Source organism: Vicugna pacos, chromosome 7 (genome assembly GCF_048564905.1).
Source record: "Vicugna pacos chromosome 7, VicPac4, whole genome shotgun sequence".
Taxonomy (NCBI): Eukaryota; Metazoa; Chordata; class Mammalia; order Artiodactyla; family Camelidae; genus Vicugna; species Vicugna pacos.
This window is the reverse complement of record NC_132993.1, coordinates 57,602,523-57,630,468: the sequence shown is the minus strand read 5'-3', so window position 1 is coordinate 57,630,468 and position 27,946 is coordinate 57,602,523. Positions and strand designations below refer to the sequence as shown.

The window sequence follows — 27,946 nt, the reverse complement described above, 5'->3', positions numbered from 1 at the left end:
TTTCTTCCTTTGTCTCTTATCTGAGTTCCCAAAGTTAACTTCCAGCAGTAAGTCCATATAATGCACAAGTTATTTTCCTCATGTAAATGCAGTTAATCCATTCAGTGTTAATAGAGAGCCTGAGCTGGGTCTGGTGCCTAAGCAGAGCCAAGTGTAGTCCTTCTCAGTTTAGGTCTGTATATTTTATCTCATATTCTCTTTCAAGGTAACTCTAAGAAGACAGAGTTCAGTCATAGAAACTCAAATATTTCAATGACTACAAAATGCCAATTTAAAGTGGGTGTGACATACTCGGCCAATTCTCAACTTGCTTGCCAACTCTGACCTATTTGTAGTGATTGCTGGAAGCACTGGTTTTCTGAAACTACAACCAGGCTGGCATGAAAGATCGTCGGGATTGATGATTCCCTCCGTTTCTTCCATGGAGGGAGAGATGGTAATGGGAGAGCCATGTATTTGCCATGTTTATTCGAGGTATTCATTATTTATTAAGAAGACAAAGAAGGGCTCCTTTTCATTTCATTTAGATGCCTCAGCTACAAAACAGGATTCTATTGAAAGGTTGACATTGTTCGTTTCTGAACATCTTAACACCCACTTAACTTCCATAGATATATAGTTAGATCATATAAAAAAAAACAGCATATGTAGACATTTATCATTATCAGAGGATTACAAGTTGTAAAGTTTAACTTCTCAGACCCAACCTCATTTTATGAGACTAAAGATAGCCATGGACCCACTTTACTCCTTGGCAGTAGTTACCTCAAAGACTGCTGACATTTGGAAACCGGGGAAGCTGAACACTGACTCTCTAAAGAACACACTCTTAATTCTAGAACAAAAGGTGATCTGATCTGTATGACTGTGTTTGATGTGATCTACTGCAAGGGAGTATACCTTGAGGTCATAGAGATGCTTTCGTTTTGGAAACAGCCGCTCACTGAACCTACATTATTTCTGTTGCACCCTCCAATGGTAGGCTGTTGGCAAGTATTTATTGTCCTTTCTGCAAAGTGTTAGTTAAATTCCTTTTCCAAGGCAATGGGGCCCTGAGGGAACGTCAAGAGAGGGAGAGGAGTCTGGGATGAGCTGTCTGGGTCTATAACTTCCTTCCAGGCCATTAGTTGATCTATTGGATCAGATTTTCTCAACCTTTTGTGTGTAACTTTCCTGGCAGAGTTGCTGAATTATGTGCAGCAACTTTCAGCAAGCTGTTTAGGTCAGGGGGCTTTTCTCTGGCATTTAGCTCCCACGTACTTAAACAAAACCTCAATTTGCTGAGGTTTTTAACACTAGAAGTTGTTCTCCTTATCCACTTTTATTATTTCTTCCTCTCATTGTTATTCGTAACACATCTGGCTGCAGGTTATAGCATTTTGGCTGCGTTTCACCATGCTAACCTCTGTTACCTCTCCTAGGGTTTAGGAAACAGTTCCCTTTGGATTGAAATATTAATGATCATAAGTACAACAGCAACCCCTCTGCTTTTCAAGTAATGCAATTCTAAGCCGAAGGGCAGCAGTGCCAATTATAACTACGGGAATCCTATATATTCTCCCAGTAGGATACGCAGATGCACACACAGGGACTCAGCTGGGCTCTGATACTTGTAACTCGATGCTTCCTTGTGCTTTGGTGTTTTGAGGCTCTAAAAGAGAAAAATGATTCTAGCAAGGAGATTTGGTTGCTGAGGGAGAACCACTCACAACTGCTGAGCTAGCTGTGTAGGAAATTGCCCTTAAGTGTGTGGTGGGGTCTCCTCACCTCTTCTTGCAACACTCAGTTGCGGAGATGAGGAAGGCCTATGACTGAGTTTCTCTCTCTCTCTCTCTTTCTCTCTCAATTTCTCCTCACTCCTCTGGGCTGTTTTCAGTAATCAGAATAGTGTGCAGGGAATGTAGTAGTAGGTTTTATTTTCAACTCAACTGCCACCTGAGAGACAGGCCCTCTACACCCTGGGACATTCAGCCCAAGGGTGAAAACAAATAAGCAAAGATTATGAAATGGGTCGAGTCACATGGTGTAGGGAGCCTCTTGGCAGAAACAGATCTACAGATGGAATCTTTTGAGGCTGACTTTTCTGCTAGACTACTCCCTAGCTCCAAGCTGACAGTGAAAAGCCTTAGACTTTTAGATAGCACAGTCAGGTTTTATAAAGATCCATGAGTTCTCAACAGGAAGAAAGGAGACAAAATGTAGAGCAGAGCACTGGGCAAGGAAAAACAGAGAGATTTACATAAAAAGAGAGTTGTGCCCAAAGAGTGAAACTACCAAAGGTGGCAAAATAGAAATAATTGCCAAGAAACAAAACCCTCAAACAATGTGTGATTAAGCGACCAAATGAGAGTTGCAGATAATGACACTAAGCATTTATTGATCACCTGTAGTGTTCCAGGCAGCATTCTCAGTGCTTGATATACATTGACTTATGATCCTCGTAACAGTTTTATAAGAAAGGGAATATTTTCATCCCCACTTTGCAGATGAAGAGCTAGAAGCACGCAAGATTTAAAAAAACTTGCCCAAGATCAACATTATATTCGTAACCATTATTCTTCAGCTTCCTCCCAAGACATATAAGAGCCTTTCTAAGAAGAGGTTGGAGCAGCTAGCCAGATGGAGAAGATTGGTTCTTAAAAATCAGGCTAGGCATACAAGTAGTATTATCAAACACACTCCAGCAAAAGGATATCTCCCAGAAGGGGACCTCTGTGTATTCCGTTTTTAAATGTTGGTTAATTTCCTTAAAGATGAAATTACTTTCTTTTGCCTCCATCATTTTGGATTTAGCTCTGGATACAGTGGAATGATGAGTCTTTTCTTTTCCTTAAACCATTAGTTTCTTGATGTGAGTTTTAGAAGTATTCTTTGATGATTAACATTTTGGGCTTTTGAGGAATGTTAACTGGAATTAAAAACTAACTTGAAAATAGATACAATTGATAGAATACTATTAGGATAATACTTAACATAATTGGGAATGCTCATAATATACAAATAGTATGTCTAGGAAAAGCCCAATTTTATTTAAAAATGTATGTATGTATGTGCACACATTCTAAAAGACCAGAAAGATATACCTTCACTTATCTCTGAGAGTATCAAGGATATATATGTGTTTCTTTCTATTTTCCTGAATTTCCCAGTTCTTAAAAATGACATATGTTACCTGAATAAGCAGAAAAGATGCTAGTAAAAGTGAAATACAGTTTGAGCATCATGTTTTAGAAATGGTCCCAGTGGATGCTTAATTAATTTATGAATCCTAATCAACCAACATACACCTATCTCTACTTTTTTTTTTTAACGTTAAATTTTCTGACTCAAGATAGAACATTGACTTCTGAATCTAAAACAGGACTAGGCAAGCTTCAGAAGGTCTATTCTCTATCACACATCACAGAGAAAACTGTCTGCTCCCATTCTAAACTTCGGATCCTTGGAATCGTTTGCTGCTTTCTTAGTGTATAGCACTATTTAGGTAGGGAAAGAAAAAGAACATTGTGTGTTAAAAAGAGAATAAACTATGCCTATGGCAAAAATCGACCTTTTTTTTGAGGATTATATTCAGCTATTGGGTTTGAATTATTGGAGCTCTTTAAGACTGCCCACTCAATCAGGAATTTGAATATAGATGCTTCTGGTTTGTTCCTAGAATGGACAATGGAACCGGTGAATAGTATCTGGAGACCAGAAAGCTTAACTTATGAAAATATTCTATGTTGATGTTATCAATTTCATTGATGGTATAAGAAGGGAGGAAGCAAAAGGAATTGAGAAGAAACTTTAGGAAGCACTTTCTATCACTAATAAAAAATGAAAAACATTGAGACGTAGTATGAGGGCTGGAAAAGAAAAAAAGGATTTCAGGAGAAGTAAAGCTACCTTGGGGTGATTCTGGCTGGGGGCAGGGGTTACCCTCGTGGAAATTCCTCCCTCATAGGCTGAGACAAGCTTCACCAGCAAATGCTTTATCTCTTTATTTGGAGTGCACAGTCACTATGCTCTCTTAGTAATGCTCACAGAGATTCCTCAAGAAATGCTCTTTATCGTGGTTAACTGGCCTGCCCAAACTATAAACCCTGGAGACAGCTTAGTTAACAATTGATGGGCCATTCAAATTAAAGGAGCAAAACAAACTGCCAAAACAAATGAATGAGTGATGCGTCTTCAGTTAGTTAATACCAGAACTACTCACTGCCAGACAGAACTTCTGCAAAGGGCAGGGGAAATATCCATCTCAATTCCATTGCATGGAACTAGGCCCCCCCCCATTCTTCCTATTCCTGTGTTCAAAGCACAAAAATTTTTATAGGTTTAGTTCCTGCTTTATGCATAACTGCTCGCTCCTTAGAGCAGAATACCAATACCTTGCCAAACAGTTGCTCTGATGTGGCTGTGTAGTTTTTGCTTGTTCATTGTCTGCTCCCCATCCTAATCTCTTCTAGCAAAACATATTCATGCCAACTGCAAAAATAGTAAAAACGTAAATATTTTAAACCAGTGTAGCAATAAATTAATTTCATGCCTATTCTAAATGATCCTGTTAGTAAAAATAGAACTCCTCTGGTGCTTGAGAATGACTGTACAGAAGATGTGATTTTGCTGGCTTTCTCCCTGGGGTTTTGTGACATTGCTCACAGCTCTTCCCAACTGTTGCCAGAAGCTGTGTCAGTCGTGGGTTGTGGGTGCGCAACAGCCAACTGGAAGGAAAGTTGGCATCACCTAGTTGAAGGCATATCTCAGATCGACGGATTGTGGCTGCCATCTCAGTTAGTAAACACTGTAGCTTCCCTGCTGGATTGAATTTCTACTCCAGACTCCTGACGGGAAGAGAAAATCAAGAGGGAGGGAAGAGGATAAGCATCACCTGAATGCTTTGCTGACTGGCAAGTCATTAAGGCAGGATGTTTTTCTTTGAGCCCAGAACTCAATCCAGGTGAAGTGTGACTCATTTTTGTTCTTAATGTCAGTAAGTAGAGCTAGTAAACTGCTTCCCATGCTTATAAAGTGTGTGTGGAGGACCATGCTCTTTAGAAACCAGAGTCTGAGACAATCTTTGCTGGATATAAAAGGAGTAGGAAGGCACAGAATTATTTTGTTCTTTGTTTACTTAACCTTTCATTGCCAGTTCCAGGAGGCATGGGCAGTCATCCTCCTGAATCACCTTCTATTATGTTCTGGACTGTGTCCTCTCCGAAAGTGGACATCAAGAGTCCTGTTAAACTTTGGATCAGAGGTGGCAAACAGTAGAGATAAAATAGGACACTTTTGTGGAGAACTCTTTTCAGTCTGATCACCTCTGGCTTATAAAATGTTACCTCAAAGCAGATGTGACGTGGTGTGTTTTTCCTTACGATGATTCTCACAGACTTTATGGTCATTCTCAGAAACCTGGAGAGAGAAGATGGATAGATTCCAGTCCACTGTCATCATGGGTGTGTCCTTTCAAAACAAGCAAAATGTGTTTTTGCTGTCAATAGAGTGTTCATTTCTTTTCTCTCAAGAGTATTTCCCAGAAAAATGGCTGGAAAGAGTTTTTCTTATACCCATCTTTCAAGCATGCATGCAATATAGGATCTTGGCATTTTTAAAGTCAAGAACATGGAGGAAAGCATAAGTCAACCGAAAAATTGAAACACAGAATCCGTGTTTTCTGCTTAAATCTGATAAAAGGGCTCTAGATCTCGTTGGTGTGTTTAGGTGCCCCTATCGCATATTTTGTGGAATGAGCTGACGTTGTCTCTTGGCCCACTGTTGCGTTTTACCGAATTCTGAGAAAAACAACTTTACAGTGGATTTACATTTCTAAGGCCACAGCCTAGTGAACTGTAGGTTCACAAAATAAATAACAAAGTGGTTCTTTTGATTCAGTTTTCTCCCACAAATCTTGCGGTAGCCTAACACCTTTCATTGGTTTAGAGATCAAGGACTCCTTGTGTGCCTTAAAATGCTAACATTTGTCTTGAAATTTCCATTGGCCTTGACCACCCCTAATTAGGTGGGATAATGCCAGATAAGGTTTTCACTGTCAAGAGAATCCATTCCTTATTGCTTCCTCTTCATCTGCTTTGGTTTCCAAGAAAGCAAAGCAATGTGTTTTCTGACTCTCCCATCAAGACCAGCAAGGGAGCTTTATTCTCTCTAGTTCCTTTGGCATCATCTCTTCTCCTGATGACTCAGGCATTTGACCATTTGGAATCACTGGAAGCTTTTCTGTGTGACTCTTTTGTATGACCATGAGAACTGATCCCAAACTAAACCTTCGCTTAAGCTCAACTGGGTGGATGAGACCCGTTACTTACCCAGATTATTTCAAGGAAAAGAATATTTAGAGTAAGTATTCACGTGGCCCAGAATTTCAGTAACAACACCGTGAGAAATCCCAGCCCCTCTCTTGACTAGTTGGCTACTTCTTTTCTCCTACATAGGTATCTCTGATGAAAGTTTTGCTTTTCTATTACCTCTATTATACCTTCTCTACTAATTGTCTTTACTGATTGTCTCTGGTTCTTCATGCTCCCAGCTTACTCCAAGTCTCATGATTCTAAATTTAACTATGCTTTTAGCTCTCCCAAATGATGGTTAAAATTCTTTTGGGTTTTCCAGAAACTATTTCCTGAGGAGCCCTGTTCCAGTTTTATTTTAAATAACAAGTCCTTTCATAGGCCAGTTGCTAAGTATGAATTATTTGCATTTGGTTCATGTTTCCACCTCTGGTCAAATCATCTCCAGCAGGGCTCTTGGTAAATAGCATGCCAGGGAAGTGTGAGCAGGACATTTCTTCATGGAAGAGGCTATGGGCAGGGCCTTCAGTGACTAATAACCTGTGTATATGACATGCCATCCTTAAAGTGGGTCTATTTCTGTAGGACTACTCAGAGCCAGACATATATTTAAAAATAAAGGAGGCAAAATTTATATTATTCTAAACTTGGACATTTTTATCTGCGTTATCCTTTGAATAGCTCAAAAGAGAAATGTGAAATTAAGAAACAAAATATTGAAATATTATGACTTACATCAGATCTTTTCAGATTCTATTATTCTCTTTGTCTTGGGTATTCAGTGCCACTAGACTGCACATTTCTCTGAGGTGAACTGTATTCGCTGCTCTCTGAGGTTAGTTTTCTGCTAGTGAGGCTGTGTTGAGTGTGATGTTCATAATAGATCTAAACAGTTTAGTTCAAGGGGAACATATGGTCTTTTGGTGTTGCTCTGGGCATGATTTCATCGGTCTATTCAATCATGTACTTTCTCTCGGTAGCACTTAACAAAATCATAGGCAGTTTGAGCTGGGAGTGGCTTTACATCACCTAGTCCAATATCTTCATATTTATAGGAAGGATTGGTTGAAAATCAGATAATTAGTGTCCGTGTGGAAATTAGGAGCTGAATTACAGAGCAAAGATTTTTCAAATGCCCCATGCTGTTTCCAAAGATGGGTAAACATTTCTTTAAAATTTATATTCATCATCAGCTCTTTAAATACAGGTGAATAGAATAGAGAAGATTATGTAAATATTAACTAAAAAATATCCTGCAGATGTTAGAGACTTCTGTCACCTATGACTGGTTGTGAACCAAGATATTGGGCTATAATTTCCTCAAATGCTTTCAGCCTAGAATTTCCCTTGTATGTTTCTCTTCGGGACCCAATTTCCTTTGTCAATGGATAGGTAAACAAGAACTAATAATGTACTTTCATTAGCTACATTCTCCTCCTTGATGCTATGAATTTCTTTATCTGATGCTCTGTGCAAATGTTTTAGATGATATTTTATACACAAACCCAGCATAGCAGCTTATTATGGGGCTTCTTAAGGAAAAGGCTATATTTTGTTGGGTAGGCTATGTTAATGCGATGAGGAGAATATTTTTTATTTAAGTTTCTTTTCACAGTATTATTTTCTTAACTATGGTTCTACTTTTGTGTGTATGTACCTCTCCAAATGCGATGTTTTGGTTAGTGAACAGGTGATCAAATATCTCTTCCATATGCATAAAAGTACGTTCACTTCCTCAGCAAAATCCTACTTTTAACAGGATAAATGTTTATTGAATCAGTGCCAAATGTTCTTTGAAGACCTCTGGTACTTGAGGTCTATGTCAACTATGCTTTGATGGAGGATGTTTTCTTTTGTCCTTATATGGATAATAATTTCCAAGACTAAAGACCTTTATCTGTCGCCAATACTGAATGCAGTTTGGTATCTTTGCATTTGTATCCTGACCAGTTTACTGAGCAACCTAACAGGGGCTGATAATCAATAAGAATTTCAATTTACAAATGCCAAAGGAAATACAGAATCAGAAAAAAAAATGATCATTTAAAAAATTCTAAAAATATTAGCCCTTGAAAATGAAGGTCAATGATTTCTGAAACTATTTTGTTGAATTTTTTGGAATTAGTGGATCAGGCTGACAATTCTTGACCCCATTGATTAATCTTAATCTCACTAAATTTAGGACCACCAGACATCCTATGCATCCTGATTGGTGTCATAGGACATATACAGCCCCATCTATGAAGATTTTTGCCCGAAATTATTAAACCTGGATTTAATTAGGCCCCTAGACATAGCTACCAGTTCAACAAATAAATGGCTTGAGGAAAAAAAGGAGAGAGAACCATTATAACCATTATAGATTAAAAGAAATTTAACATTGATTTAAACAAAGTGTAATGAGTAGACATTGCTAGGATCCCAATTCAAACTCATCACTGTAAGAAGACATTTTTTTAACATCCACAGAAATCAAACGTAGACTGGGCATTAGATTATATTAAGGAATATTAATTAATTTTGTTAAGTATGGTAACTGTCTTGTGGCTATTTTAAGATACCTGTTAGAGATATATACTGATGAATTTACATGTGAAATGATATTTGGGACTTACTTTAAAATAGTTCAGTTACAAACAAACACATAAATAAAATGTGGGAAAGTAGGTGAAATCAAGAATAATGTACTGTTGATGATTTTTGAAGCTGGGTGATGGATCCATGGGAGAGTAAATGCTCTTGTCTCTATCTTTGTGTATTTTTCAAATTAAAAAATAGAATAAAATAATATAACAAAGAGAACTTTATCTTCTTAGAATATGCAAGATTTTTAAAACCAAAACTCATATTTGACTTGGTGAGAAAAACAGGTATTCTTCAAAGTCTGACACTACTCAGCTCCGAAGGCTGACGGCTTGTCTCTTAGGACAGGCCTGCTTTTGGTACTACTTTGCTATGTTACTGGTTGTGTGTCAATAGGCATTAACACCTATGAGCCAGAGTTACCATCTATATTATGAAAATGATAGTATCCACAGTGCACGTTGTAATGAGGTTTAAATATGACAATGTGTAAGAAACACTTGGTATGATGCCCAGCATGTGTTCACTCAGCATATAGAGCTGTTACTATCTTTGCTTCATTTAACAAAGACCGATGAAGTGTCAGGTATGTTCCAGACTTGTGCTTAATCCAGGGAATATTTATAGAGACAAAGATGGGGCATCTTCCCATGAATGGTTCCAAATTTATTGAAAAAGTTGAATCATAGGAGATTGCTGTTTTACAGATGTCAGAGTGAAATATCAACAGTTTTATATGGTTCAACCCAGTATCATAGAGGTAGTGTGGTGCAATGGTTATGGTGAGAGACTCTGGTATCAGACTCTCTGGGCTTGAAATCTGGCTCTGGCACGAACAAACTGTATGATCTCAGCAAAATCACCTTTGGTGCCTTGTTTATGATCTGTAAAATGGGGATAGACTAGTACTTACCTTACAGGATTGTTATGAGGATTGCACATAAGATACATACAACAATACTTCATACGTAATAAGTCCTGCGTATTATTGTCATTGGTGCATATGCTGATGGTGTATGAAGAGATCTGTGAATACACCCAGTTGTGGGAGGTACAGATAATCCTATTAGTTGTTGGGAGTTGATGCTGTGTGGTGATGGAAAGTTTCAGAATAAGTATGACATGTGAACTTTAGCAGGAAGAAGGAGCCACTCAGGCCAAGAAAGTTTGCCCTAAGGACATTTTAGGGAAAGGCCCTGAAAGTGGGAAAGGAGAGTTCCAAGAGCAGAAGGAAGTGGAGTGGGATCAGAGTTTAGAATAGGGGGCTGGGAGGTGGAAAGGAACTGGACATGAAACTGGGTGCTTAATGTCTTGGTAATTCAGGAGGCAGAAGGAGTCACACAAAAATTTTACCTAGTGTAGTGACAGCAGTGTGGCAACTAGTTGGAATAGAAGGAAGACTTGCTGGCAGTCTATAAAAATAACTTACGGCCTTGCTATTCAAAGTTTGGTTCCTGAACCAGCAGCATCAGTATCACCAAGGATTCTGTTAGAAACAAGAATTCCTGGGCCCCACCCCATCTACGCAATCAGAACTTGCATGTAACAAGATCTGGAGATGATTCGTGAGCATGTGAGAAACACTGGTCTGGAGACAGCCCCTGAGAGCCTAGGCTAAGGCAGGGACAAGTAGTGATGGAAAGAAGAAACAATGACCATTAACAGATATATTTAAGATGTGAAACTGGGAAGAGTTGGCTGATAAGGTATGGAAATTGAGGACAAGGTGGTTGAAGAGGATTAATTGAGAATGAATCTGTGATTCCTTATTAAGATTTCTAGATGGATGATTGGGAACACAGGAAAAGGGGAAGTTTGAGGAACAAAGGTGAGGAAAAAGAATTTATTTTATGGCATCCTGATTTTAAGCAGCCTATGGGACACAGAAGAAGATCCATAAAAAATAGACTGAGGAAAATGGAATCACATTAATAAGAAGAAAATCTGAAGAAAGCAGTTAGCTTAATGCGAAGGAAAAATCCAACGATAAATTCTAGACATATCCCCTCTAACTGTTCTATAAAGAACAAAGGCACATTAGAATTGTCTCTCTAGTGTGCATTAAATGCTCTGAAAATTTTTCAAGTTGTAAAGTCAAATATTTCTGGCTCCTCTGTTAAGTATAAATGCATAAAAATAAAAGTGTAAGGCACAACAGAGCTTGATAATATGTCTGTAATTCTCCCGTACAGACTTGGCAAGAATTCATGCTCCAGAATTTGGAGAGGTTAGGGAGTCCTGGCGATTCCTTGGCATCAGTATTAGTGGATTTTCTTTTTTAAACTTGGTTTGGAAGGATGTGGAGAATTCAGTTATCTGAGTTCACTATCTGCTGGGTTTAAATGAAATGCTACCCAGGGGTAGGTTTAAGAGGTTATTTAGCCAGATTGTGGAATCTGTAAATATGCAATCACTCTCCCACCCAGAGCTGCCAGATTTAGCAAATAAAAATACAGGACCCCCCCAGTTAAATTTGAATCTAAGATATACTTGAATAATATTTTAATATAAAAATATTATGCCAAATATTGAATAGGAGATTATATATATATAATATATATAAAGAATCACTATCTGAAATTGAAATGTAACTAGTGTCATTTATTTTATCTAGCAACTCCCTCCAACATCCTAAGTGTAATAAAGATTAGCTTATGTATATATGTGTGTGTGTATATATAAATATATATATATATACATATATATACTGAAAAGATAGCAAATTGTAGCAAATACTAATGTTTAAAAGTTAAGCTGAGAATTTGCAAGACTTTGTGTAGAAATTTATAACACTAATTCATACACTCATCTATATATCCAGTTTGGAGGAAAATAGCAGAACAGGCTTGCTAGGAGAATTATGCCATGATTTTTCTTGCTGTGCTTATGGTAAAATTACTGGTTTATATTTTTAACCCCTGCATCCATTTTAGCACCTTGTTCCAAAATGTTAATACAGCATTTAGTAGGAAGACAGTCTGTAATTAAAACATAAGTTTTCAAACAAACTGCAGATGTAGAGCTGGAAGTGTAGCCTTGATGCTTGGTTTGTAAAGGAGATTCTAATATTAGACAGATGTGCTTCTCCTAAGCAAGGCAATGTGAAAATAAATCTGTATTACAGGTACTGTCTAATATATATAGAAAACTCCTCTTCAATTGGGTCTGTTTTTAGAAATTCTAAGATATGGATCTATGTTAGGTCTTTTCTTCCCAATCAAATTCAATAATTATATTAGGCAGAAAATGATTTAAAAATAGTTGGAAGTACAAAGTATTATGGGATTACAGAGAAATAAGAAATTAATTCCATCAAGGTTCATTGAAGAAGTTTCACAGAGGGTGGCATGTGAGTATCTTAAAATATATGATTTTTAAAATATCTTTTTAGTGTGCTGTTTTTTTCTGGTTATTAAGGTAATATATGCAGAAATTTTGTAAAGCTAGGAGAGCTTATAAATGCAGCAGAAAAAATTACCCCAAATCTCAAGATGTAGAATTATCTCAATATTATCTCAATATTATTGTTTTGATATATTCCCTTCCAGTCTTATCTGATTTTGTACATATTATGCAATTTGTATCCTGCTATTTCACTTAATGTATGTCTTAAACATTTATTCTTGTCACTAAGAACTCTCTGTTAACATCATTTAACAGCTAACCAATAATTCATAATATGGATGAATAATGATTTTTAATATAACCCTCTAAATTTGGGTTCTTAGGTACCTTCCAAGTTTTTTTCCCTTTTATGATAAGATACATTGTTGTACATTTTAAAAAATCTATAGTTCTTTTGATTATTTCTAAGACTTAGAAGTAGAATTACTGGGTTAAGTGTATAAAATAACATTAATGATCTTGATACACATACTACCTAACTGCCTTCTGAGTAGATTGTCCCAATTTAGACTGGAAGAGTCAACAGAAAGAATAAAAGGGCAACCCTGGAGGACAGAGGTGGGAAAGTTTGGTATGTGGTCAGCAGTAGGAATAATCAGATTTATGTGGAGTATAAGGCATGAGTGATGGAAGGGTGACATCAGGCTAAAAGAACCATTTAGGACCAGGTTATGCAAGATCTTAAATGCCAAACTATTGCAATGAACCTTCCTTCTACAGGGAGTTGTGAGCCATAGAAGGCTTCTGAGCAGGAGAATGCCATGCATGACTTTAGAACTTTCTTCCAGTTAATTATAGGTTATTAAATGCCTCTGAACTTTTGAATCATGCCCAAATAATATTTAAGGTCATCAGCTATCAAAATTTGAATGTCTGGAAATAAACTATGCCATTGGCTCATCATGTTTAAAGATATCATTGACATTTACCTTATTGAACATAAATTGATTTTTACACACTTCTGTCAGTGACTGCATAAAACACCTGGAAGGTAGAAAGTGCTAGGTCAACTCTATGTCATAGGAGGCTTTTAATGTGTACTGCGGTGGTATGTAGAACTGAGAGTGTTATAAAGATTTATTGAGGATTTAAGATGTTTCCAGGACCTTCTTGTTTAATGATGTGCCCTGTAACCATTCCTAGCTCAGAGCAGGACTAGAAGAGCAGAAATACTATAAAAGAGTCGATCCCAGTACATATCATCTACCTAAAAGCAGGATGATGCAGTATATTCTTTTTCCCCAAATGCTTGGTTTTGCTACGACACTAAATATTTATATGAAAAGATAAAGAAATAAGTTACTCAAATATTTAGTTTTATTTTTCATCTTGTAGGCAAAACTGAGTGATTTTATTATCTCCCATAACACAGATGCTTTCTGGAGCAAGTACAGACTCAGATTAGTGTTGCTCAGTCTGGCCAACAGAGATGGTCTCTTTTTGAAGGGAAGAGATGAAATCTGTTAACTTCTTTTATATGAAGCATGCCTACGCAAAGGAAGACGAGACACTGTCTGAGTCTGACAGTCACATGATTCTTACCAGGGCTGTTTTCCTGGTGTCCTTGTGTCACACACACTGAGGCTGGGACAATGCAAAGCCTTCCACATTTGGAATCTATTGAAACGCTGAAGGTTCTGAGTTTCAAATTCAACTTGATCTTTTCAGTCTTTGGATTCTATCTCCTGCTGTCATAACATCACTTCTCGATTCAAAGGGGAAAAAAGTTTCATAGTACCGCAAATAGAGCTGCTCTGGCATGGCCATGCGTCAAGTGTAAATGAATCACAAAACTGAGCATTAACTTTTACTTGAAATAGATAAGACTTTAAAAAATAGGGATAAAATTGCATTGATGGCTTGAAATAGCTATTCAAGTACTTTATGGCGCCTACCACCAGGCATGCTTGGTTGAGAGCACAAGGCCGTCCTTCCACGTTACCGCAGTCATTGGAGACATTTCGTTAAATCTAAAATGTAAATAGCCTCTCCCTTTTATACTATTCTTGACTCTGTCATTAATGCTCTATCATTTAAGTGACGAAAAGAGTACTTCTGACCAGGTTTTCTAATTTTGTCATAAAACTTTGCCCAGAATGAATTTTTGCTTAAAAGGCCAACCGTTTAATACATTTTTCTTTTGGCCAATTTAAAGTGAATAAATCAGGTCAGTTCTTTTTATGACACAAAAGGGAAAAATGATAAGTTTTCATACTCCAGACTCTTTTATTTTTAAATTCCTACAACTGAAATGTCTCTTCTCACCTTTAAGTACAAGCTGACAGGTCATTAATCCTTAATGTAGATTTGTACCTATGGGTATTTTGGGGAGAAAACTCATTAAAATTCTTTTGTTTTATATGTGACTGTCCTAAAAGAAATTTGGAATTCATGTTTAGAGTTTGTTAAAATGAATAGAAAGCATATAAATCCTTTTTAAGAGTTAAAGTACACAAAATTACTTCTAACTATAGTCAATGCTGTCACTCTTTTCTTGAGTGTCTGCTACTATTCTATAGAAAGAACTTAAGTTCTGTAAGCTCCATATTTTCAATATGAATATATTTATTCCATTTGCATTATCTGGGTAGGTCTCATATCCCTAATGTAATTTTCTGTAATGCTTTCCTGTATTTCTGAGAAGCACTGGCTATTTTTTATTTAATTCTACCAAAAGGTGAGGCATTTGGTAATCATCCTGCTTTTCTTTTGAAGGAAATAGGCTCTTATTTAGTGAAGGTTAGCTAGCAAAAGTTTCGATGTAAGCAGTGAAGAATGTTTTCTAAATTCTGGTGAATCTATTGTGTATGGTTTTGCCACATTGTATTTTCCATTTTCTTCCTCCTTTCCCCTTTCCCTCTTCTACTGAATGTTTGAAGGCCTTCTAAATGGAGAAGAGCCACCATCAACAAACTTACATTTCAAGCTGGTCTTGACAGATTTTACTATCTGCAGAAACTTTCCAACTACATTGTGGATTAGGATCCCCTTTTTCCTAATTGTCTAAAATAGATTTTATCTCTGATTATTCTAGCCATTGATAGTAACCCACCAAGAGGCACATTATGCTTTTGCTTTTTACTTTATTTTGCTTAAATAAGTACATCATATTTTCCCACTGTCTAAGCTACATTCTGGGCATGCATTTGAAATTTTCATTTATTCAGTCCATCTTCACACAGTGAACATCAACCCTGTGTTGAGCTTGGGGTCGGGCACTGGAAGCACAACGATGAGAACGAACGCTAGTCACTGTTTGTGCCCTTGGGGTGAGAGTGAGGGGAACGGAGCAAATGGGATGTCAACACGACTCAGTTTGTCCCTCTAGGAGTAAGCATTACAGCCGTGTTAAGAGCTACAAAGGAGACCACAGTGCTAAGAAGCGTATAATAGGAAGAGCTAATTTCCACTGAGGCCATTCCACTGAGAGGAGGCTTGCTTGAAGTGACTTTTAAGAAAGAATGTAATGATGGACATTGTAGACAGGTAGGCAGCAGAACAAAGGGGTGAGAGGATGTGTATCTGGGACTGAGAGAAAGCTGGAGCAGAGTGTGTGAGGGGAGGGTCTTGTCAGGTGAAACAGGAGAGTTAGATCTGGACCAGATCATACATGACTCTGAAGGTCCTGTTGACAGTGTTTAAACTTTAATCCATATTCAAGATGTAAAAGCCATTGAAGACTTTTGAAAAGGTGAGGGATATGGTAGATCTTTTTTAAAAGGTCAGTTTAGTTGTTAAGGGGAGTACAGATCAGCATCATTAGAGTATGTGTGTTGAAACCTGTGTGGGGCTATTGTAATGATCCAGAGTGGTGGGAGCAGAGAGTAGGGAATGGATCTAGGGGATATTAATAATTGGATAAGGGAGGTGAAGGAGAGGAGGTGTCCAGGATAACTACCAGGTTTCTGACTTGCTTCCTTTATGGATGGTGGTTGTTCTTCATTGAAATACTGTTTTGCTCTTGGAATCATTAGATCAAAAATCCCTATAGGGTCAGAGCTATTTTTCTGGAGTGAACTAATAAGCTTGAATATTAAAGTAATCAATTCTGGTCTTCAGTGTTCCCTTCCTACTCTGAATGGCCTTTACTGTTTCATGGTCATAATTTACAAATATTTACTGAAGTATTTAGAAAATCTTTCCAAAAACAGTGTCAAAGAAAATGCAAATAATGTTATTATTGGAACTTTGTAGTGATAATTATAGTACTGCTTGTATAAGTCAAGAATTCTAAAGGCTCACATCCCCCTTGTATTGTTTAATGTGTTTGCATAACATTCACGAGGGTAACTAAATTATAAATTTCCATAACAAGAATAATGCAGGAAAAAAATTGGCAGTTTCTACGCCTTTCACCAAATTTTTCTTTGTAATAGGAAATTCCATTTATCTATACATTTTGTTCTCAGCTAGATGGTTAAGAGGAAGTAAGACTAGGTTTAGAAACTGAAGAATTACTCCAGGGCACACTCTTCCACTAACACTGACTCCTATTTTGCATCTCTTCCCAAAACCAGTCATTACAATCTTTTGCTGTGGTGACTGGGGAGTACGTGTGTGCAGCCTTATTAACCGCTTTATCATTCCTTCTGACTTTTCTATTGCTAGCCTCAGAAAGTAGGTAGCATTCACTCCTTGCCACCCCCAGTTCATCTGTTCATTCATGATTCCAGCCATAGATCCCTTCAAAGATTTATTTTAGACTACATACTGTGCACGAAGCTCTGTGTTAGTGACTTTGGCGGACAAAACGTCTGTGGGAGCCAGACTTGATGGCTACCAATGTCCCTTGCCTCCTGGTGTTCATGCCCTTTTGTAGTCTCCTCCTGCAGGGAATCGGGGCTTGTCTCTTTGATCCACTGAGTTTGACAGAGGTGACAACATGCCATTTTGAAGGCTTGTTTTTAAAGGGCATTGTGTCTTCCATCTTGTTTCCTTGGATCTCTTACTCTGGGGAAAATCAGTCACCATGTTGTGAGGACAGTTACCCTGTTTTGTGGAGAGACCCATGTGGGAAGGGAATGAGGCATCTGCTTGGTACCAGCTTGTCGGCCATGGGGGTGAGCCACCTTGGAAGTGGATCTCTCAGCCCTACTGAAGCCTTCAGATCACTGCAGTCCCAGCTGACATCTTACTGCAACCTCACGAGATACTCCAAGCCAGAAACACTCACCCAAGTTACTCCCAAATTCTTTCCCCACAAAAACTGGGAAAAATAATAAAAATGTCTTGTTGTTTTAAGCCACTAAGTTTTATGGGTAATTTGTTATTCTGCAAAAGATTCTAATACTGGTCCTTGCTGTCATATTGTACTTCCTTCTATAGCAGGGGAGGGTAATGTTTCATCTCAGCCATGTCCCACTGAATAATAGAGAAAGCTCAAATCACAGCTTCAGCACATAGAGATGAAGTTACAATTTGAAATTTTTGGAATTCAAAACATGCATAGATAATAGTAGTGACCTAGATTTTTATAGCAGTTTGAAATTTACTTTTGCGGTTTACAAAGTGCTTTCACACAATAAATTATAACCATAGCCCTCTGAAAGTAGTGAGGATTTCAGAAGAGGAGCTAGTTACTAAATTTGAATTGAGTATCTACCATATTCCAGTCCATGAGCTAGGTACTGGGGTCGCAGCAGAGATCAAGTCAGGCAAAATCTCTCTGTTTTCACTGAAGGGGGCAGAAACACTTAAACAATTACAAGAGTCATGTTTGCTGCCAACGTTCAAGTACTAGTTTCTATGAAAGCATAAAATAGAGGGAAGCCAACGTAATATGAGGATAAAGAAAGGTTTCTCTGAAAATGCTATAGTTCAGCTGAGACAAGATTGAGGGAGTTTTCTAAGGAAAAACTGTAGTAGGTAAAGGAGAGGCTAACTATTAGTAAATAAAGCTCTGAGTCAAGAGTTGAGTATGCTCTGTTTGAAAAGCTGAAAGAAGTCAGGTATGGGTGAAGCAGGACAAGGAAAGGAACAAATGGTGCCCTATGGTGCTAGAGAAATAGGCAAGAGACAGCTCTTCATCACCTTAGACCATGTAGTACCACATGCTTGTAAGAGTGAAGGGGAATAAGTTGAAGTGCAAGGTTGTGCGTGGCTGAACTAAAACTCGCACTCGGGCTTTTTTTCCACTCCTTACATTTTACAGCAGTTACTCTTTATTACAGTATCCTGGACAGACAGAGAGCAAGCAACCAAATACCTACTTCAGAAGGGAGGAAGGAAACTAAGATTCAGTGAAGGCAAGGAAAGACTTACTTTAAATTATAACTCATCATAGTAGAGCCAGAATCTTGGATGTTGGTCTAATGCTCATGGAATTCAGGTTTTATGACTCAAGATTTCAGAATGTAGTTTATTGTATCTGCTTGGTTTCATTTGATCCACATGATGGTTCCACCTGATCACTGGAAGCATCTTCAGCGTGTATTGCAGGGGATAGATCATGAGTTGGCTATTAGAAAGCCTGAAGGCTTGTCCAGCTACAGCCAGCCCTGTCAAATCCCTCGGGGGCTTCTAGAAGGGAGTCAGGCATTAATCAGCATTGAATGTCCATGGTTTCAGAATCTACAGAGAGTGGACACAATGTCTTTATCTTGAAAAATGACTTACCTATTTGTCATCAGGAGCAGTGAGTGGAGATGGCTGGGAAGAGTCAATGCTACTCCACAGCTGTTTTGGCTGAGAACTGACAAGTGTAAAATGGGTGTTGGTTGCCAGTTAAGGAGTACAAATTAGGCTGAGTCCCTGTAGCCTGTTTCAGTGGGGAAGGGGGACATGAAGGTATGGACTGGGCTTATGCCCTTTCACAGAAAGAAAGAAGGGTTCCCAAACACTCTAGAGAATGGGTATGGCTGAAAGATAGTGCTGATTAAATATGGGGTTTAGAGGAGACAGTCACAGTCTGCTATTATTAAGAGTTTACACTCTACTGTCTATGACACCTTGAAAGACTGAAGAGAAGAAGAGAAAGAGGGTTTTACATGGGGTCTTACATTTAACAAACATCATTGATTTATTCCTGGCAGGAAAAGATTAGGGAACCAAGGATTCTTGAATTACTAACTGGAGACTGCTTCCCTAGGCAAGGAGAAGCTATTACTTTGCTTGGAGATTAGGGGACTGAGAGTAGGAGAGGGGCTGATCCTTGGAAAATTGCAAAGCTGCTGAAGAGGCAGCAGCTGAACACATTTTCCTTTTATTTTTGAATGTTGCGATGTCTGAAGAAAAAGATATCAGTTATAGTACTGACTGGCAGCGATCCAGCCAAACCTCTGGATAGCTTAGAATCCTGGTGATTGGCATTTGAGTGAAGTTCCCTGACATCCAAGCTGAATCTGCTCTATTCATGCAGGCTGACTGGTGTTGGTCTTTTTTTTTTTTTTCCTTCTTGTGGGGAGGGAGAAAAGTAGCTGTGCTTGATACTGGGCCCTATTAGGCTTCTCCACAGATCAAATTCCTTCCAGACCATTTAGGGAACCGCTTTCTTTCAAGCTCCAGCCCTTCTATCAGTGTAGTATTTTATGTTCTGTCACTTGGCAGATGGAGTTATTCTTACATTCTTAACATTGCGCTTAGAGTTGGAGGTGTTTGTTTATTTGTTTGTTTAACTAACCATCAATCCATCCAGTCCTCTGAGGTTTGAAGATTGTATCTTCACCTCTGAGAAATGCCAAACCCTTGAGCAGGAAAAGGAATTGTGCTCAAGGACCAAATAGGGTTCACCTTTTACCTCTGCAATCATAGAAATTTTTGGTGTAACATCCTTGAATGCTCCGTATTTATTGAAATTTTGTCTACAGAGGAATTAGGATGAAACAGGAGAAAGCAAAAATTTTGTATTTTTCTTTTCTCATTTCCTTTCTTCTTTCCTTTTCATAAATATTTATTGAAGACATGTATGTATCAAGCACTGGGGGAAACAATGATAAGTGTGGCCTGCTAAAGTCCTCATAGAGCTTAGGGCCTAAAAGGAAACACAGATGTGAAATATACCATTACAGTCTAGGGTATTAAGAGCCTTACTAGGACATTGCAGGGAGCTGGAGGACAAAGCAGTGACATACAGCTTATTTTGGAGGAAGGTCAGAAGGGGGTCAAAAAAGACTCACCAGAGAAATGCCTTTTAAACTAAGTAATAGTGAGTCAGGTGAAATGGAGCTGGGCAGAGTGTTCTAGACAGAGAGAGCAATAAGTTGAAAAGATCCAGAATGGAGAGATGATTGGCTAGTAGTATATATACAAAGGTTTTGAGAGAAGTTCATGCAGGTGGGGTGAAGTTTAGTGATCATGGTGTTGGGAGAGGGTGTTACTAAGGGTGGGGATGGAGATGCTGAGAAATGGTTCTGGAGGAATAAGCAGGGCCAATCCATGAAAAGCATGAGAGTCATGTGTAGGAATCTGTTCAGGCTGAGGCTAGAAGCTGTACTTACCCACAAGGGCATGAGGAGGACGCCCGCACTGACTTCTATATTGTCTGCCAGTATCCAGATTCATTATGACTTCACAGTGGGTACAGAAACCTAGCATTCACAGAGCACTGACTGTATTGCCAGGTATTGTGCCGTGGTTTGTACACTCTGGTATCAGAATGTCTGAGTTTGAATTCTGGTGGTGCCATTTATCAGCCGTGTGGCCTTGAACAAGTTACATGACCTCTCCATACCGTGGATTCCTTACCTATATGTAAAGCTTGGATACTAACAGTACCTGTACCGTATGCTGGTGTAAATTTTAAATGATGTAAGATCAGCATCCAATAGATTCTAAGCATTTTGTACATGTTTGTACATGTTATTGTAGTTATTATCCCTATTTTACAGATGGAGAGACTGGGCTGCAAAGGGCTTCAGTTGTGTGTTGCACAACAGTAAAACTGGGATTTGCATTATCCTGGTGAAGGATGCTGCACTCCCTTTTTCTGCGAAGGCATTGAACCAAGGAATAGAAGAGCAAGTCTGGGAGGGGTCAGAGCAATAAGTGCAGTGACAGTGGTTCCCAGACATTTACCAGGTGATCAGGACTTGAGACATGATGGAGGAGGAGGCAGGTAGCCCCATCCCATTCCTTCTTCATCTCTGGTTGGGACTCCTCTAGGAGGCGGCAGTGAGGAAGTTATTTCATGCTACATTGCCTGATCACGGAGCTCTCCTGCAGAGATGGAACGAGGTGTTCAAAATCCCAGTTGCTGATGGCATGCAATCAGAATGGTCTTGGACAGGGAATTTAACACATCTGAGCCTCTCAGTTCCCCTAAACTGTTAATAAGCTAATATGCTGACTTTTCTTTCAGCTATTACTCTGTATCAGGTGCTGCTTTATGTACTTTACATATATTAACTCAATGAATATTCATAACGAGTCTGTGAGGTAGTTATTATTATTACCCCCATTTTATATATGATTAAACTGAGGCCCAGAGGGATTAAACAACTTGCTGAAGTTCGTACAGCTGCGAAGTGGAGCCAGGATGTGACCCTAGGCAGTCGGACTTGAGTCTGTGCTCTTAGCCTCCATACTTAGATCCTTTTTGGTTGTGAAAATTAGAAGATTACATTGCAGCATCAATAGCATTGTGCCCCAATCACTGTTGGAGCTCAGAACAGGATAGATTTCCTTCTTTCCTTACAAACTTTCTTCCTCAGCAGAACAAATTAGTTTTTCCTGATTTAACAAATATGCATTCATATTTTTATTATGTGTAAGTTATTACTTTAGGTTTCATAAGAGGATCAAGGATAAATGAGATGTCTTATTTGGGCCAAATATTCATACAGAGAGACTGATACACACCCAGAAGTCTAACCCAAAACAAAGTATTAATTTCTTTCATAGAGGGATGAAGTGATAAGGAAATATAATCCATATTTTGGGTTCTGAAGATTTGTTCAAAATGCATTTGTGACTTATTACATCGCTAACCACTGATTCCAAGTGGAATCTTTGAGATCAGAATGGAGACTGTCCTTAGGGTATGAAACTGTCTGTGTCTATCTTTTTAACAACTAGTTCATTTCATGATTCTATTATGGTAAAGGTAGCTCTCTTCAAATTAGTGTTTATCTCAGTGGCCTTTTCTCATTATTCACAATCTTGTATTTCTTTGTGTTGTGGATCATGATATATTCTCTAGCTCATTTTGGTTTCTTTAGAGTGACTGGATAGAAATTGGTTAGGTAACCAATACAATCCATGTCTCTTTCTATGTTAGATAACAAAAACAAAAACAAAAACCCCCAAAACTGTCTTAAGGATGTCCGAAGCAAATGAAGTGTTATCATTTTGCATTTTGATTGCTGTTCTTTATCAGAGATGTCAGTAGTGTTCAAAGTCTGGAGAATAGGTTTACACAGTGTTTTTATAGATTCCCCCTTCATTGGGAAATATCAGTAATTTGTTTTTGCAAAATCATTCTGTTTCTGGTAACATGAGATACTTCATCTGGACTACTTATGCTTCAATAAGCTTCTTTCTTTTGTGTTTTTAAAATGTAAAGAGATGCATGTCTCTTTAATTGGTTGGTGCCCACCTCTACTTCTGGTGTCAAAATGAGCATGCTTGCTCTGCTCAGGGGTGAGGAATTCACTTGATTTTGTGTTTCTGCTACAAATAATTCTTCATTAGGGATCTCGAACTGGGGCTTTCATAAAACACAGAATTTCTTCCAAAGTAATTTAGTTGTTTCAATAAAACTTGATAAGCTCATCCATGGGTAAGCCATAACCAGGGTTTTGATGGCACAGTGAGATTTAGTAGAGGGGGTCTTAGGAACCAGGAGACCACGCTCCAGTCCATCCACTCTTTCATCTAAGTTTCTCATGTTTAAGAAGCCTTAAATCTTAAATCAGTTTTGTGAATCTGTTTTCATTTTTGTCCTCAATCTGGCAATGTGATATGCTTTGTCTGGACTGTTTCATATCAAGAAGCTTCTTTTGTGTTTTAAAAATAAAAGGATGAGTATGCATTGCATATGTGGAGCAATTAGTTGGTATTACTCTCTTAGTTTGGGCAGGGAAGGCAGACTGTCAGCATTGGCAAACTGTTCAGATTCTTTTTCATGCCAACTTGCAATTTGTGACAGTGCCACGGTTTTATCAGGAGGGTTTTATTGAGCTTTGAAAATGACTATTTCTTGACCTAGCTAGGTAGATACTTGCCTGGAGTCATAAAACTGATTCTTCTTCAAATATTTTTCCATGAGGATACTTGGTATAATAATTTAGGAAGCTCAGAGTGAAATAGATATTGTCACATTACCAGTAATCATGGAAGGATTTGGCATATAGAGTTTGCTATAGAGGTAGGGAAATAATGACATAGAAAATCTGAATGGACACACCCTGTTTTAGTTGATGAGATAGGAGTGGAACTAGTTGACTAAAATAAAATAAAAATTCAATCCCCAAACAGTGAGGAACTTGAAACACTGAAATTTCTGATCCCAAAACACTGTTTGGGGAACTGTACTTCAGCCCCAGAGCATGAGAGTAGAAGGGGAGCAAATTGTGGAGGGAGACTGTAGTACATATGGGTTTAAGAACTGAATTCTGCAAAATGAACAAGAATATGAAAAGGAATATATATATATATGAATCACTATGCTGTACACCAGAAATAACATAACATTGTAAATCAACTATACTTCAGTAAAAAAAAAATTGTGATAAATGTATGAAGCCTTGTTACTGGATTTTGTGCCTGTGCTGAAGTATCTGTTGTCAAAATGTTAATCTTACCTTTAGCTTTATCTTTTGTTCTTTAACCTTGTCCTAAATTCTGTATCTTTTCCTTTGTTTTTAACCCATTTGAATTGCATGTATTTATATAAGTTACTTGAAACTCATTTTGGAAAGAATAAGTAAATATATAAATTTGTAAACAAAAAAAAATGATTTCCAATTTCAAAGAGTAGATAATTTAGTTTGGAATTCAGGATTGATTCGTAGAAACTTGATTAATGGAATCTATGTCATATATTCAGAGCCCAATTGCTGGAATGCAATAAGGGCTATGATGTGTGAAAGGAAATGAAATCCCTGAGATTGAGATGGTCAGAGGGGATTCCAAGGAAGATAATAAGCTTTGTTTATTCTTGAAGGGTAGATATAAGTTTGAAAGGTTGAAAGTAATTCATGGAAGACTATGACCACAAATTCCTGCAGTATGAATGACATGTTAAGGGAATCATGAATAGATATATATTGAGCAAAAACTTTACATACTTTAAACTAAGTCAGAAATTTATCTTAGAATAAAAGTAATAATTATCAAAACTTTTTTTTAACCTCTTGCATTCTTGTTGGAGCAATACCAGGGTTTTGGAGGGGTTTGGGTTTTCTCCCTTGCTTATGTGTTCTCACAGAAGCCATTGTGACATGTTTAGGATAAGACATGTCAATTGATTTAAGCTGAGAATTTTAATTCATAAGACTTTGAAGAAAAAAGTAAAATACTATGTAATAACAAAGCCCTTAGGAAAAAAGGGTCATTGTTAGCCTGTGAATATTCAGGCAGTTCTCTATGAATATATAAATAGATAAGCAGATAAATAATTGATAGATAATCAGAAATAATTTTATAAAATGGGATTATACTGTACATGCTTTAAAAATTCTATTCTGTATTATTTTTAGTGATATATAATTTCAAAATACAATTAAAAATTTACATGTCAGAGAATTCAAAATGATACTTCTTTTCCTTGTCTAGTCATATCTCAAGCACCATGTTTCTCATAAACTTTAATATATATATGACATTCATTTGTGTAGTGGCTGGGGGAGCCTTCATTTTTAATTTTCTAGGTTTGCCTGTGTAATTCCAATTTTACCCACAATGCTGCATTTATTCAGGTGTGGATTTTTTGAACTGTTAAAAAATATTGTATTGATTGACACTCTTGATTTCAAGTATCAGGAAAATAACTCGAACTAACTCAGAAAAGAGAGAATTAACTGGAACTAATGGACATCTAATGTAAAGCAAGAAATTACAGGGGAACCTGGGTCTTGGGACAGGAGGAAATGAAGAATTGAATTTCTGTTTCTCTCTGCACGTCAGCCTCCCCTTGCAAAGTAGACTGTAATCCACATGGCAGAGAGCATGGTTTCTCAAGGCTGTCAGGTCTCATATCCCACAGCCCTCCAGAGAAGGACTGACTTGCTTCCCTTAGTTCTAGCTTGAGACCAAGTCTGATTGGTTTGACTTGGGTCAAGTGCCCAGTCAATTTTGAATGGAGTCACCTGGCACATGCGTGGTACTCGGGAGTCTGTTTCTATATATCTGGTGTGCTCCAAGATGAACAAGCTGAACAGCCCCTCTCCTCTAATTGGTGTCAAATATATTTATAAAACTACACTTGGCCTAAAGAATAGAGAAACAGAGGAGGAGCAGTTAAAATGCTATTTTAAGATCTTAGAAGTTCAGAGCATTCTAGCACTTCATTGTTTATAATTGTAGAAATAACATTTGATAAATGTACAATTTATTACATATATGCTATCATCTTTCTCTTTATCCCTTTACATATTAGCATTATATAGAAATTCATGGGGAAAATATCCAGGCTGTTCAGGTTTGTAATTTAGAATAAAGCGGTGTGTTGTTATCAGTGCAGGAAAAAAGATTCAAAACAAGTTTCTGGTGGAATAAAATTTGTCTGCTTTCATATCTGGATAACTGACCTTTCAAAAAATTTTAACTTCTAAAATATTTTTCTTCTGCTCTAGGCTGTGGAAAGAAGAATATAGATAAATAGTCAAAAAGGGAGACTAATATTATAGTATAAGATGAGAAAAGATGCCTAAAATAGAATCTGGGAATCAGGGAATTAGAGGTGGAGCTGAACTATCTTTGTTTGGCAGGCCTGACACTTCTATTGTATTAAGCCACAGAGTGTAAAGTTTAATAGCAGAACTTCTGGAAATTATAATTTTTTTTATGGGTACAGTATTGATTCCTAAAGTGAAGGAGGGAGAAAATAGTTATGCTCATCAGTAGCCAGGAGAAGACAGCTGAGGACTGTGTAGGTCGATCAGCCCATGTCCATCAGAGGTGAGGATGACGAGATCAGCTTTGGACACTGGACTCCAGAGATAGGAAATGGCAGCATGGGCCACATAAACAGGACAGGTCAACGAGTCAGAAGAAGGAAAAGATGATGAACTGACAAGAAGTTGGTGAATAAGTATTAAATTTTGAACCAAGTATGAAACTGAGGCTGACTGATGGCTGTTAAAGAATATGTTCATGGAAATGACAAATATATTGGATGGTGGGACTAGTGTTCCAGCTGTAACCTGTCCAATAAGTAGCCACTAGCCACAAGTGTCTATTGAACTTTCTTAAAATTAAGTAAGATAAATATTCAGTTCCTGTTCCACTAGCCACATTTCAAGTGGCCAATAGCATGGGCTAGAGGCTACTCTGTCGAATAGTGCAGCTATGGAACATTGCCATCATAGCAGAAAGTTCTATTGGAAAGTTCTGAGAGGTTCTGACAGTGGCAGTGAACCTGAAGGCTTGACTCAACATTATGGTTTCATTTTTCTTTTCATAGTTGGAGATTGACTATGTTGAGAATCTGCTTGGGTCCTAACATTTTAGGGCGACTGAAACTTGGTATCTAGCATCATTAGAGAAAAATGCTGATGTGGGTTTAGATAGGTTACTCTGCATCCAGAGTCCTCCACTTCTTCCTGAAAGAGTCTATGACCCTCTGAGGGCCACCAGGCAAAGACTTGTGTTAGTTATGGTTAGCCAAACTCTAGAGCAAGTCCCCCTGCTGCTAGTCAAGGCTGCGCCTAAGCCTTACAAGACAATTGAATAGCCAAAATGTTTTCAGATGTTGCCTCATTTCCCAACAGAAATTCTTCCCATGTCTGGGATTTAGTGGCAAAATCAGATCCTTCCCTTGTATCAGGAAGACATCTCTTTCCGTAGACGGACAGCTCCTGCCCTATTCCAATAATGCAGTAGTTTAAGATTCTGAAACTAAAGTCACATTTTCTTGCAAAAACTTAATGTGTTCATTGGGGATAAAAAGATGCTAAAAAGTGGACTCTACATTTTACCTTTTGGAAATATTGATTCTTTTAACTTGGTGTATTTATTTTAGCTTAGATCTTCCTGAGATCAATGATTTTCCTAGGGATATAAACCTCTTTTCACAGTAATTGACTCCAATTTTGTTGAATTGATGAAGAATTTGGATTTGTGTATTTATTTTGGTTTTTGCTAGATTTTGCTGGTTGTTTTTTTTTTTTAAGGGTGTTGAGGAAGAATGTCAAAGCACCTCATGGAAGCTCATTCTCTCACTGCCTGAACTGTTCGTATTTTTAACTCAACTTTTTTTTTTTAATTGCAGCAGCTTTCTGAGGCTATTAGGCTACTATTCAATTAGGTATTGCTTCTGTACACAATGGCACCCCAAGAGCTTTAAAGTGCTCATGCAGTTTCAGAAATGTTTAATTTGCTGCCAGGGAACAGCTTAGTTCAGAATAGCATGAGGAAAGCAGAAAGGAGAGAACAGGATAGTATTTCTCATACGTAAGGGAACTAAGGAAAGATAGTAAGAAAAATGAAAGATAACATTTGTTGAACTTTTATCATGAGATAAGAATTGTGTTTTATCTTCATGTGTTTTATTTGACCTTCTCAAGAATGAC

General features: G+C 37.8%; 1 protein-coding gene across 2 annotated transcripts in view; it reads left to right on the top strand.

Moving 5' to 3' along the window:
- Positions 1-27,946, top strand: part of NXPH1 (neurexophilin 1) — a 908,922-nt gene that overhangs the window by 212,860 nt on the left and 668,116 nt on the right. The gene's annotated exons all lie outside the window — the stretch shown is intronic.